The sequence below is a fragment of the Ovis canadensis genome, chromosome 25 (genome assembly GCF_042477335.2).
Source record: "Ovis canadensis isolate MfBH-ARS-UI-01 breed Bighorn chromosome 25, ARS-UI_OviCan_v2, whole genome shotgun sequence".
In the NCBI taxonomy this organism is placed as follows: Eukaryota; Metazoa; Chordata; class Mammalia; order Artiodactyla; family Bovidae; genus Ovis; species Ovis canadensis.
Window position 1 is genome coordinate 59,333,345 of NC_091269.1, and position 11,545 is coordinate 59,344,889.

Here is an 11,545-nt window from a genome sequence, read left to right on the forward strand (position 1 = left end):
AAGGCTGTGTTTGCTGCATTTCCACATGCAGTTCACTGCCCACCAGCTCTCACGGGGCAGAAGTACTGACAGTCCCTGGAAGGGAGACCCAGGCTTTCTGGAAGGCAGAGCTTTCTCTCTGAAAGCAAATGATACACCAGGCCACCCGGGGGTTCCAAAGAGCTGGGAGGGCAGGCCTCTCCCTGAGAAGGCTGATGGAGACGAGCAGGGAGAGGGCATCTAACTTGCTTGAGACTGACTAGGGTACACAGAAGAATGTGACCTGCCCTCCCCAGGGAGCAGGGAGCTCCACATGCATAAACATGCCCTGGAGCACCGCATGCTGAGTGGCATACCCACTTTGAGAGAAACCGGACTTTGACCAATTGTTACCTGGCTCTCCACTTAAGGCAGAAATTCTGCTTTGGTCTTGATCAAGGGGATTCCTTTCCCAAGTTCACAGGGTGGTAAATATCAGGATGGTCCTACAGTATGACTTCTAGTATCAACCTATTAGGAATAATCTGAATATTGACCACGGGAGACTAATGGAAGAAACCGGCCCATCCACGCGATAGAATACTGTGCACAAAATTGGAACATTCGGTGTACTACAAGATCCTATTAGTTTAAAAATATCCTTGAAAAGTATACTTAGGTAGGAGTTCCATGTGAAAGAGGAATTCTTTGTGATTGCTTTCTCTGGACACATTAAGCTGGTGACAAGGGGGGGCCTTATCAAGGTGGAAGGGCAGCCTCTGCCCAGGCTGGTTGCCAGCGTGCCCCGCGCTGTGTGTACAGTGTCCTGCCTTCATCCCTCGGGTTCTCCTGCCCCACACAGCCCCCACAGAAGCACTCTGGCAGACTCGAGTAGGACACCAGACCTCAGGGGGAGGCCTTGCTCTGCACTGCTTCCTACTACGGCCTCCAATGCTGGGCCTCACCTGCCGGGCTGGTCATAGACAGGAAAAAGCATGACCAGGTGGTGCCTCCAGCCTGCCTTCCAGGGTCAAATCCCAAGCAAATCCCAAGCAACACACAGCAGCGGTGAACCCCCAAACCAGAGAGGCAAATGCCCCAGGCCAGACCCTGAGCTCATTCCATATAAGTCACTGAAGAGAAGTTCTAAAGCAGCAAATTGGCCTTCGGAGGAAGCAATCAGGGAGTAGCCGCCTCCAGGAGGTGGGGAGGGTAGGGATTGCCTGGGAAGGGAGCTGAGAGGACATTCTGGGGCAACTCGACTGTTCTGAGTCTTCATGTGTGCCTTTACCGGAGCTCATCAAGTGATACACTGAAGTCTGCTGCATTTCAAAAAGAGAATCTTCACCAAATTTTTTTTTCCAAATTAAAGATGTGTGTTGCGATAGCCTGGTGACTGTAATTTTTTTTAAACTTAATTTTTTTTTTGTTTTAAACATTTTATTTTGTATTAAGGTATAGCTGATTAACAATGTGATACTTTCAGCTTAACAGTGAAGGCATTCAGACATAAATATATATGTATCCATTCTCCCCCAAACTCTCCTCTTATCCAAGCTGCTGCTTAACGTCGAGCAGAGTTCCATCTACTATACAGTAGGTCCTTATTGGTTATCCATCTTAAATATAGTAGTGTGTACATATCTATCCCAAACTCCCTAAACGATCCCTTCCTTCAGCAACTGTAAGTTCGTTCTCTGTGAGCCTATGTTTTGTAAGTAAATTTATTTGTATTTCTTTTTAGATTCCATGTATAAGGTACGACACAGTATATTTCTCCTTTGTTTTACTTCACTCAGTATAACAATCTCTGGGTTCATCCATGTTGCTGCAAATGGCATTATTTCATTCTTTTTAATGGTTGAATAATATTCCATTGTATATATATATACACACCAGATCTTCTTCTTCTTTTTTTTAAATACAACTGTTTTCACACAGCTTATTCAGAAGTTTAAAAGTTAAAATGTGGGCATTCCCCCCCTCCTCAAAAAAAATATCCCATGCCACTTTCCAACATGTTATCTATCACCCTCCTGTTCTCATTACCCATGCTTACCACACACTCTTGCAAAAGTCATGGGGTCAAGACCCCACTCTATTTGGTAATCCAAAGAAAGTACATGGTTACACAAAAGACTCTCACTTCCTTGTCACTAGCAAGCATGACTGAAAGAATAAGGGGCAAACACATTATCTTCATCCCGAGTTACTGCTACTGCTGCTATGTCGCTTCAGTCGTGTCCGACGCTGTGCGATCCCATAGATGGAAGCCAACCAGGCTCCTCTATCCCTGGGATTCTCCAGGCAAGAGTACTGGAGTTAACATTTCTCTAAAATTCTTTTTCCTTCCTCTAAGTCATTAAAACCCAAAGCAGTTTCACTTACTACTGTAACTTTGATGTTCCTTTTTTTTTCCTGAATGGCTAAGCTAGGACATACTTTCCTTTCATAGATGATGTTTACAACCTCAAGACTGGCAGGAAGCAGTCTCCCAGTTGTGACTTGACCATAACACTTCACAATAGGCAAAGTTACCACATAGGTGCCATTGATACTTTAAGAGTCATCAAAATTTTTTAAAGCAATAATGCATTAATATGGAGCCTCCATATCTTGCTGTTGCAGCAAAACTTCTCTAAAGGTGGTGGCAGCTGTGAAAGAAAAGGCACTTCGTGCTAAAATTCAGAGGGTCTCTCTTCAGAGACCACCCCAGCTGAGAGGCCTGGTCAGCCCAGGCCTGCAGGTGACCCTTTAGGGTGGAGAGGACTATCCCCCCAGGAAGGCATCTGCAAAGGAAAAATTTGTAATCATGATTCCAAGGCAAAATGGTTACTTAAAGTTGGGAGAGGAGAAACACTAAGAATACAAATACTGTTGCACCAGAGGCTGAGGAGCGAACTGTACAAGGATCTGTAGGCTGGCCCTGCACTTTGTACTGGGCTGGTTCCTTCACCGCTTGTAAGGAGGTCCTGGAGACGAAATAGGAGCAGCAACTTAGCCAAGGGGGTTCCAGGCCTCCGGCTTGTGCGTGGGCTCCCCCTGCTGTGTTCCTAGGAATGAGCCGAGGTCCTGTTGGCAGCACTTGTGGGTATTGCTGGTCTATGGCAATATCCAAAGGGATTTTCTGATACAGATGTAAAGAGAAAATAAGGATTTTCTACATGATCTGAGGCTCCTTGGTGATGCCCAGCAGCCTTTGGGCCTGCTAAGAGCAACAGTGGATCAAGCTGGGATCCTCCGTCAACACTCAGAAAAGCAGCATGAGTATTTTAGATGGGCAGAAGCAAATGAATCAAAATGGATTGAGAGTCTTTAGCCTAGTGCCATAAAGTGCTCCATGACTGGAGGCTACAGAAAGCCACTTGCCAGAGGCTGAGGAGTGGGGAGAAACCACCATAACCACCCATTCAGAATGGTGGGTCATCTCCTTCAGCCAGAATGCTGGCTGCTGATGCTCTTTATTGCTATATTTCCTTTAGTACTATGAACTTTTAGCTGTAAAGAAGAAAAATACTTGGTGGTTTTGACAGGAAGCATGTCACTGAATCACAGAACTGGCTGATAATAAGTTTATGTTTATGTTGGATGATGGCTGTTTTTCTCCTTCATTCTGATGAACTTAGGAAAATTTGATTTTTTTTTTTTAAACATCAGATTGGCCCATGAAGCTTCTAAAAGAAGCAGGACAGCTGTTCATGGCCAATACAGTAGCAACAGTTGTCTTTATTCTACTGGTCATCAGATGCACTATGGAAGAGAATCCACTTACTATCACCATGTTCATCTTGACACGTTGGTGGGTTCCATAAACTGCCTGGAAACTCTTCAAAACAGTATGTGAGAAGAAAACCATGATGTTGTACCAAGAACTCTGCTTGATTTAGGATCCCATTTCAAGGAAAACTATTTTGCTGCTTTCATGCAGGAAGCTATTGCCTGCTCTTGTCCCCCTGCCAGCAGGCCCTCAAAGTGCTTGTAGGTATACCTGATGAAGACCCAGTCTTTGTTCTTGTAGTCTGTCTCAGGGTGATTACTTGTTGCCACTGCTGGCTTAATCAGATTCTGGAAACTCATCGAAGTTTGAGGTACCATCAACGTTTTTGATTTCAGTAGATATTGCAGCAGGTCTCTCTCTGATATGTTCCCAGTCAACACCTTCAAAAAAAAGAATTATTTTTGATTTCCTCAACTCCAGGGCCTCAAATTCTATGTTCCCATTCACAGCAGAATCTCAAAATTAGATCCTTGGCTTTCTCAGAAATAGGAACTTCTGGAGGAAAAGTCAAAGTTTCTTTCCAGTTCATCACCTTCTTACATGTCTCTTGAGGGGACTCAGGACAGAAAGATGGGTAGCCAGTGAGCATTTCATACTTGATCACCCCCAGTGACCACCAATCACAGAGCTTATTGTACCCGGTCTGCATGAACACCTCAGGAGCAATGTAGTCAGGACTGACTACTGTGGAGAAGGCTAGCTGACATCTATTTCTTTTCCAGGTTTCTGCTTTTTGGAATTCTGGTTCTGAAAAGTGAAATCACTGGGGAGGCTGCCGTTCAGATTTCTATAAAGTTCTGTCCTATGTGCTTTTTTTCAGTCCTGTGCAAAGGCCAAAGTCAGAAAGCTTCACATGGCCCTTGCTGTCCAGGAGTAGGTTGTCTGGTTTGATGTCCCTGCGGATGACTCCAAGTTGGTGAATAGAGTCTAAGGCTAACGCTGTTTCTGCTATATAAAACTGAGTCTCCTCTTTCGTTCAGCGTCTTTTTCAATCAACAGGGTCATCATGTCCCCTCCAGACAGCAACTCCAGGATTAGGTAGAGGTTTAGCTTATCCTGAAAACTACAGAACATTTTCACAACCTGCAAACTGCCTGCACGAATGTGGCCATCCTCCTCTTTTCCAAGCGTATCTGCTTTACGAAGTATTTTCATTGCATACACATGGCCCGTATCTTTCTTCTGAACAAGCCGCACCTCACCAAAGGCTCCTCTGCCGATTACTTTTAAGGACTCAAAATCTTCCAGTCCAAGTCTTGTTCTCTTCAAACGAAGAAACTCTGTTTCCTTCCGAGCATGCGCTGATCTCTGGAGTCGTTTCTCTTCATTGGTGAAGCCGCCTTCTCCCATCAGTTTTTCTAACTTCTCTTGTCTCATTTCTCGTTCTTCACGTTGAGCAATAAGGTTGCTATAAAAACTCTCCAGTGTCACTCCGGTCACTGTCACCCTTTCCTTTGTGTGACTACTCATGGACGAGCAAGGTGCTGAGCCTGTCATTCCCATGGCGGAGCCCCAGGGAGGCAGGGCGGGGGCGCCGCAAACAGCCGCAGACGCCGGCCGGGCCAGCGGTCTCGATGTGCTGTGCGGAGAGGCGAAACCCCAACAGCAACTGCCCTCCTACGGGCTCTGAAGTAGGGGCCGAGGGGCGGTTGCGGGTGAAGGCAACAAGAAGATCCCCAACTGCCTGAAAAGACGGCAAGCGCAGGGGCCAAAGCTGCCCAGTCGCCCATTGCGGAGACGGGAGACTGGCGCGTGCTGCCAGGGCGCCACACTGCGCAAGCGCGGCTTCCCGGCGTCCCAGGGAGGATTCCGGGTCTGCACAAGCGCCGTCCCGCCCCTCCCCGCCTCTTTCCAGCCAGAGAGGCCGGGTTGAGCTCAGAAGTGTGAGGGGTGGGGCCTTCTCTTCTTTATCCATTCTTCTGTTGGTGGACATTTAGGGGGCTTCCATGTTTTAGCGACTGTAAACAGTCCATAATGAACATTCCGTTCAGTTCAGTCGCTCAGTCGTGTCCGGCTCTTTGGGACCCCATGAATCGCAGCTCGCCAGGCCTCCCTGTCCATCACCATCTCCCGGAGTTCACCCATATTCACGTCCATCGAGTCGGTGATGCCATCCAGCCATCTCATCCTCTGTCGTCCCCTTCTCCTCCTGCCCCCAATCCCTCCCAGCATCAGAGTCTTTTCCAGTGAGTCAACTCTTCACATGAGGTGGCCAAAGTACTGGAGTTTGAGCTTTAGCATCATTCCTTTCAAAGAAATCCCTGGGCTGACCTCCTTTAGAATGGACTGGTTGGATCTCCTTGCAGTCCAAGGGACTCTCAAGAGTCTTTTCCAACACCACAGTTCAAAAGCATCAAATTCTTCGGTGCTCAGCTTTCTTCACAGTCCAACTCTTGCATCCATACATGACCACTGGAAAAACCATAGCCTTGACTAAACGGACCTTTGTTGGCAAAGTAATGCCTCTGCTTTTCAGTATGTTATCTAGGTTGGTCATAACTTTTCTTCCAAGGAGTAAGCATCTTTTAATTTCATGGCTGCAGTCACCATCTGCAGTGATTTTGGAGCCAAAAAAGATAAAGTCTGACACTGTTTCCACTGTTTCCCCATCTATTTCCCATGAAGTGATGGGAGCGGATGCCATGATCTTCGTTTTCTGAATGTTGAGCTTTAAGCCAACTTTTTCACTCTCCTCTTCCACTTTCATCAAGAGGCTTTTTAGTTCCTCTTGGGGTGCGTGTATACTTTCAGATGATGGTTTTCTCTGGATTTATGCCCAAGAGTGGGATTGCAGGGTCACATAGTAGCTCTATTTTTATTTCTTAAGGAACCTCCATATTGTTCTCAACGTGGCTATACGAATTTACATTACTGCAAACTGTGCAGGAGGGTTCCCTTCTCTCCACACCTTCTCCAGCACTTATTGTTTACAGATATTTTGATGATAGCCATTCAGGCTGCTGTGAGATGGTGCATCATTGTAGGTTTGATTTGCATTTCTCTAGTAGTTAGTGATGTTGAGCATCTTTCATGTGTTTGTTGGCTACCTATATGTTTTATTTGGAGAAAGGTCTGTTTGGATCTTCTGGCCGTTTGTTGATTGGGTTGTTTGTTTTGATACTATTAAAAATCATATGGTATTGTTCAGTTGTTAAGTGGTGCCTGACTCTTTTTGACCCCATCAACTGCAGCATGCCAGGCTTCCCTGTCCTTCACACTGTCTCCAGGAGTTAGCTCAAACTCATGTGTATTGAGTCAGCGATGCCATCCAACTATCTCATCCTCTGTCACCCTCTTCTATCCTGCCTTTCCCAGCATCAGTCTTTTCCAATGAGTCAGCTCTTTGCATCAGGTGGCCAAAGTATTGTAGCTTCAACTTCAGCGTCAGTCCTTCCAATGAATATTTAGGACTGATTTCCTTTAGGATTGACTGGTTGGATCTCCTTGCTGTCTAAGGGACACTCAAGAGTCTTTTCCAACACCACAGTTCAAAAGTATTAATTCTTTGGCTGTTAGCGTTCTTTATGGATTTGTGAGGTTCAACTCTCACATCCGTTACACGATTACTGGGAAAACCATAGCCTTGACTATGTGGACCTTCATCAGCAAAGTGATGTCTGCTTTTTAATATACTGTCTAGATTTGTCATAGCTTTTCTTCCAAGGAGCAAGCATCTTTTAATCTCATGGCTGCAGTCACCGTCTACAGTGGTTTTGGAGCCCAAGAAAACACATTCTGTCACTGTGTCCATTGTTTCCCCATCTATTTACCATGAAATGATGGGACCAGATGCCGTGATCTTTGTTTTTTGAATGTTGAATTTTAAGCCAGCTTTTTCATTCTCCTCTTTCACATTCATCAAGAGGCTCTTTAATTCCTCTTCGCTTTCTGCCATTATAGTGGCATCATCTGCATATCTGAGGTTGTTGATATTTCTCCCAGCAATCTTGATTCCAGCTTGTGATTCATGCAGCCTGGCATTTTGCATGATGTACTCTGCATGTAAGTTAAATAAGCAAGGTGACAATATACAGCCTTGACATACTCCTTTCCCAATTTTGAACCCAGCCCATTGTTCCATGTCTGATTCTAATGTTGCTTCTTGTCCTGCATACAGTTTTCTCAGGAGACAGGTAAAGTGATCTAGTATTCCCATATTTTTAAGAATTTCCCACAGTTTGTTGTGATCCACACAAAGGCTTTAGTGTACTCAATGAAGCAGAAGTAGATGGTTTTTTTGGAATTCCCCTGCTTTTTCTATGATTTAGTGGATGTTGGCAATTTGGTCTCTGGTTCTTCTACCTTTTCTAAATCCAGCTTGTACATCTGAAATTTCTTGCTTCATGTACTGCTGAAGTCTAGCTTTGAAAGGTTATGAGCATAATCTTGTGAAATGAGTGCATTTGTACAGGAATTTGAGCATTCTCTGGCATTGCCTTTTTTTGGAATTGGAATGAAAACTGAACTTTTCCAGTTCTGTGGCCACTGCTGAGTTTTCCAAATTTGCTGGCATATTGAGTGCAGCGCTTTGACAGCATCATTTTTAAGGATTTGAAATAGCTCAACTGGAATTCCATCACCTCCACTAGCTTTATTCATAGTAGTGCTTCTTAATACCCACTTGACTTCATACTCCAGGATGTCTGACTCTAGGTGAGTGACCACACCATTGTGGTTATCTGGATCATTGAGTTTTTTTTTATACAGTTGTTCTGTGTATTCTTGCCACCTCCTCTTAATCCCTTCTGCTTCTGTTACGTCCATACATTTCTGTCATTTATTGTGCCCATCTTTGTGTGAAATGTTCCCTTGATATCTCTAACTTTCTTGAAGAGATCTCTAGTCTTTGCCATTCTCTTGTTTTCCTCTATTTCTTTGCATCGTTCAGTTAAGGAAGGCTTTCTTTTCTCTCCTTGCTTTTCTCTGGAACTCTGCATTCAGTTGGCTATGTCTTTCCCTTTCCCTTTTACCTTTTAATTCTCTTCTTTTCTCAGCTATTTGTAATGCCTCCTCATACAACCACTTTGCCTTCTGCGTTTCTCTTTCTTGGGGATGGCTTTGGTCACCACCTCCTGTACAGTGTTATGAACCGCCATCTAGAATTCTTCAAGCACTGTGCCTACCTGATCTAATCCCTTGAATCTATTCATCAATGTCACTGTATAATCACAAGGGATTTGATTTAGGTCATACCTGAATGGCCTAGTGGTGTTCCCTACTTTCTTCAATTTAAGCCTGAATTTTGCAATATGGAGCTGATGATCTGAGCCACAGTCAGCTCCAGGTCTTTTTTTTTTTTGCTGACTGTATAGAGTTTCTCCATCTTCGGCTGCAAAGAATATAATCAATCTGATTTCGGTGTTGACCATCTGGTGACGTCCACGTGTAGTGTTGTCTCCTGTGTTGTTGGAAGAGGGTGCTTGCTATGAGCAATGTGTTCTCTTGGCAGCTCTTAGCTTCTGCCCTGCTTCATTTTGTACTCCAAGGTCAAACTCGCCTGTTACGCCAGCTATCTCTTTACTTCCTACTTTTGCATTCCAGTCGTCTGTGATGAAAAGGACATCTTTTATTTGGTATTAATTCTGGAAAGTCGTGTAGCCATTCATAAAACCACTCAACTTCACCTTCTCTGGCATTAGTGGTTGGGGTATAGACTTGCATTACTGTGATGTTGAATGGTTTGCCTTGGAAGTGAATTGAGATCATTCTGTCATTTTTGAGATTGCACCCAAACACTGCATTTTGGACTCTTTTGTTGACTATGAGGGCTACTCCATTTCTTCTAAGGGATTCTTGCTCACAGTAGTAGATATAATGGCCACCTAAATTAAATTCACCCATTCCCGTCCACTTAAGCTCACTGATTCCTGAAATGTCGGTGTTCACTCTTGCCATCGCCTCCTTGACCACATCCAGTTTACCTTGATTCATGAATCTAACATTCCAGGTTCCTATGCAATGTTGTTCTTACAGCATTGGACTTTACTTTCACCACCAGACACAACCACAACTGAAAGACATTCTCACTTTACCCCAGCCTATTCATTCAGAGCTGTTCCTTTGCTCTTCCCCAGTAGCATATTGGACACCTACTAACACGGGGGCCTCATCTTCCCATGTCATATCTTTTTTGCAATTTCATTGTGTTCATTGGGTTCTCATCACAAGAAGACTGAAGTAGTTTGCCATTCCCTTCTCCAGTAGGTGATATTTTGTCAGGCCCTGACTGGCAGGGACATGCCCTTCATCTGCTCCATGTAGCCAGACAGCATGGCATGCCCAGTGCCCCAGTTGCCCCACTGCTGGAGCTGTTTGTAAATTCTGGAGACTAATTGCTTGTTCACATTATTTGCAAATGTTTTCTCCCAGTCTGTCTGTGGGTTGTCTTTTCATTTTGTTTATTATTTCCTTTGCTGTTAAAAAACTTTTGAGTTTAAGTAAATCTCCTTGGTTTATTTTTGTTTTTATTTCAATTATTCTGGGAGTCAGATCGAAAAATGTGTCAGAATGTGTTCTGTTTTCCACTAGGACTTTTATAGTGTCTGATCTCACATTTAAGTTTTTAATCTGTTTTGAACTTATTTTTTGTGTATGGTGTTAAAGAATAAATGAATTTTGTTTTTTTTACATGTAGCTGTCCATTTTTCCCAGCACCATTTGTTGAAGAGACTGTCTTTCCAACATTGTTTAGTTTTGCTTCTTAGTCATATTAATTAATCATGTTGCTGCTGCTGCTAAATCACCTCAGTCGTGTCCAACTCTGTGTGACCACATAGACAGCTGCCCACCAGGCTCCTCCATCCCTGGATTCTCCAGGGAAGAATACTGGAGTGGGTTGCCATTCCCTTCTCCAATGCCTGCATGCATGCTAAGTCGCTTCAGTCATGTCCAACTTTGTGCAACCCCATGGACAGCAGCCCACCAGCTCCTCTGTCCACAGAATACTCTAGGCAAGAATACTGGAGTGGATTGCCATTTCCTTCTCCAAATTGATCATCGGTACATTAATTTACTTCTGGGTTTTCTATCCTGCTGCATTGAGCTATATTTCTATTTTTGTGCCAGTACTTGTAATTTATTTTGAAATGCATCAAAAACTAAAATGAACCGATGAAGATAGAGAGAGTTAGATAGGTTAATATTAAAGGAAATACAATTGATATTAATTGCAAATCCAGGTGGTGAAGAAAGGGGTGCCCACTGTACAACTGTTTCCACTTTACTGCAAGTTTGAGGAGAAGGCAATGGCAACCCACTGCAGTACTCTGGCCTAGAAAATCCCATGGACAGAGGAGCCTGGTAGGCTGCAGTCCATGGGGTCGCTAAGAGTCAGACATGACTGAGAAACTTCACTTTCCCTTTTCACTTTCATGCATTGGAGAAGGAAATGGCAACCCACTCCAATGTTCTTGCCTGGAGGATCCCAGGAATGGCAGAGCCTGGTGGGCTGCCATCTATGGGGTCACACAGAGTCGGACATGACTGACGTGACTTAGCAGCAGCAGCAGGTTTGAAATGATTCATAATAAAAGTTTGGAAGAAAAATAATTTACTGAATGAAAAAAATAAAGACATGGATAATAGCCAAGCAGATCATAGTTTATACTGGGTGACAAGTGACTATAATAAGAGGCCAAGGGCTGTGGGAAGCCAGAGGAGCCAGCTGACTAGGAAAGATTTCAGGTTGGAGGCACTCTGGGAGTGAAGTCTCAATAATTGGAGCCAGCAAGCTGAGGAAGTTTTCCAGGAAGTCTAGGCCCACACTCACCAGTCTCTGCAGCAGGTGGGCTTAGAACAGAGGCTGGGTGT

At 44.3% G+C, this 11,545-nt stretch overlaps 1 pseudogene; it reads right to left on the reverse strand.

Annotated features, from left to right (window-relative positions):
- Positions 1-3,864: 3,864 nt before the first annotated feature.
- LOC138430290 (serine/threonine-protein kinase 38-like) lies at positions 3,865-5,239 on the reverse strand (annotated as a pseudogene).
- Between the last annotated feature and the right edge of the window lie 6,306 nt (positions 5,240-11,545).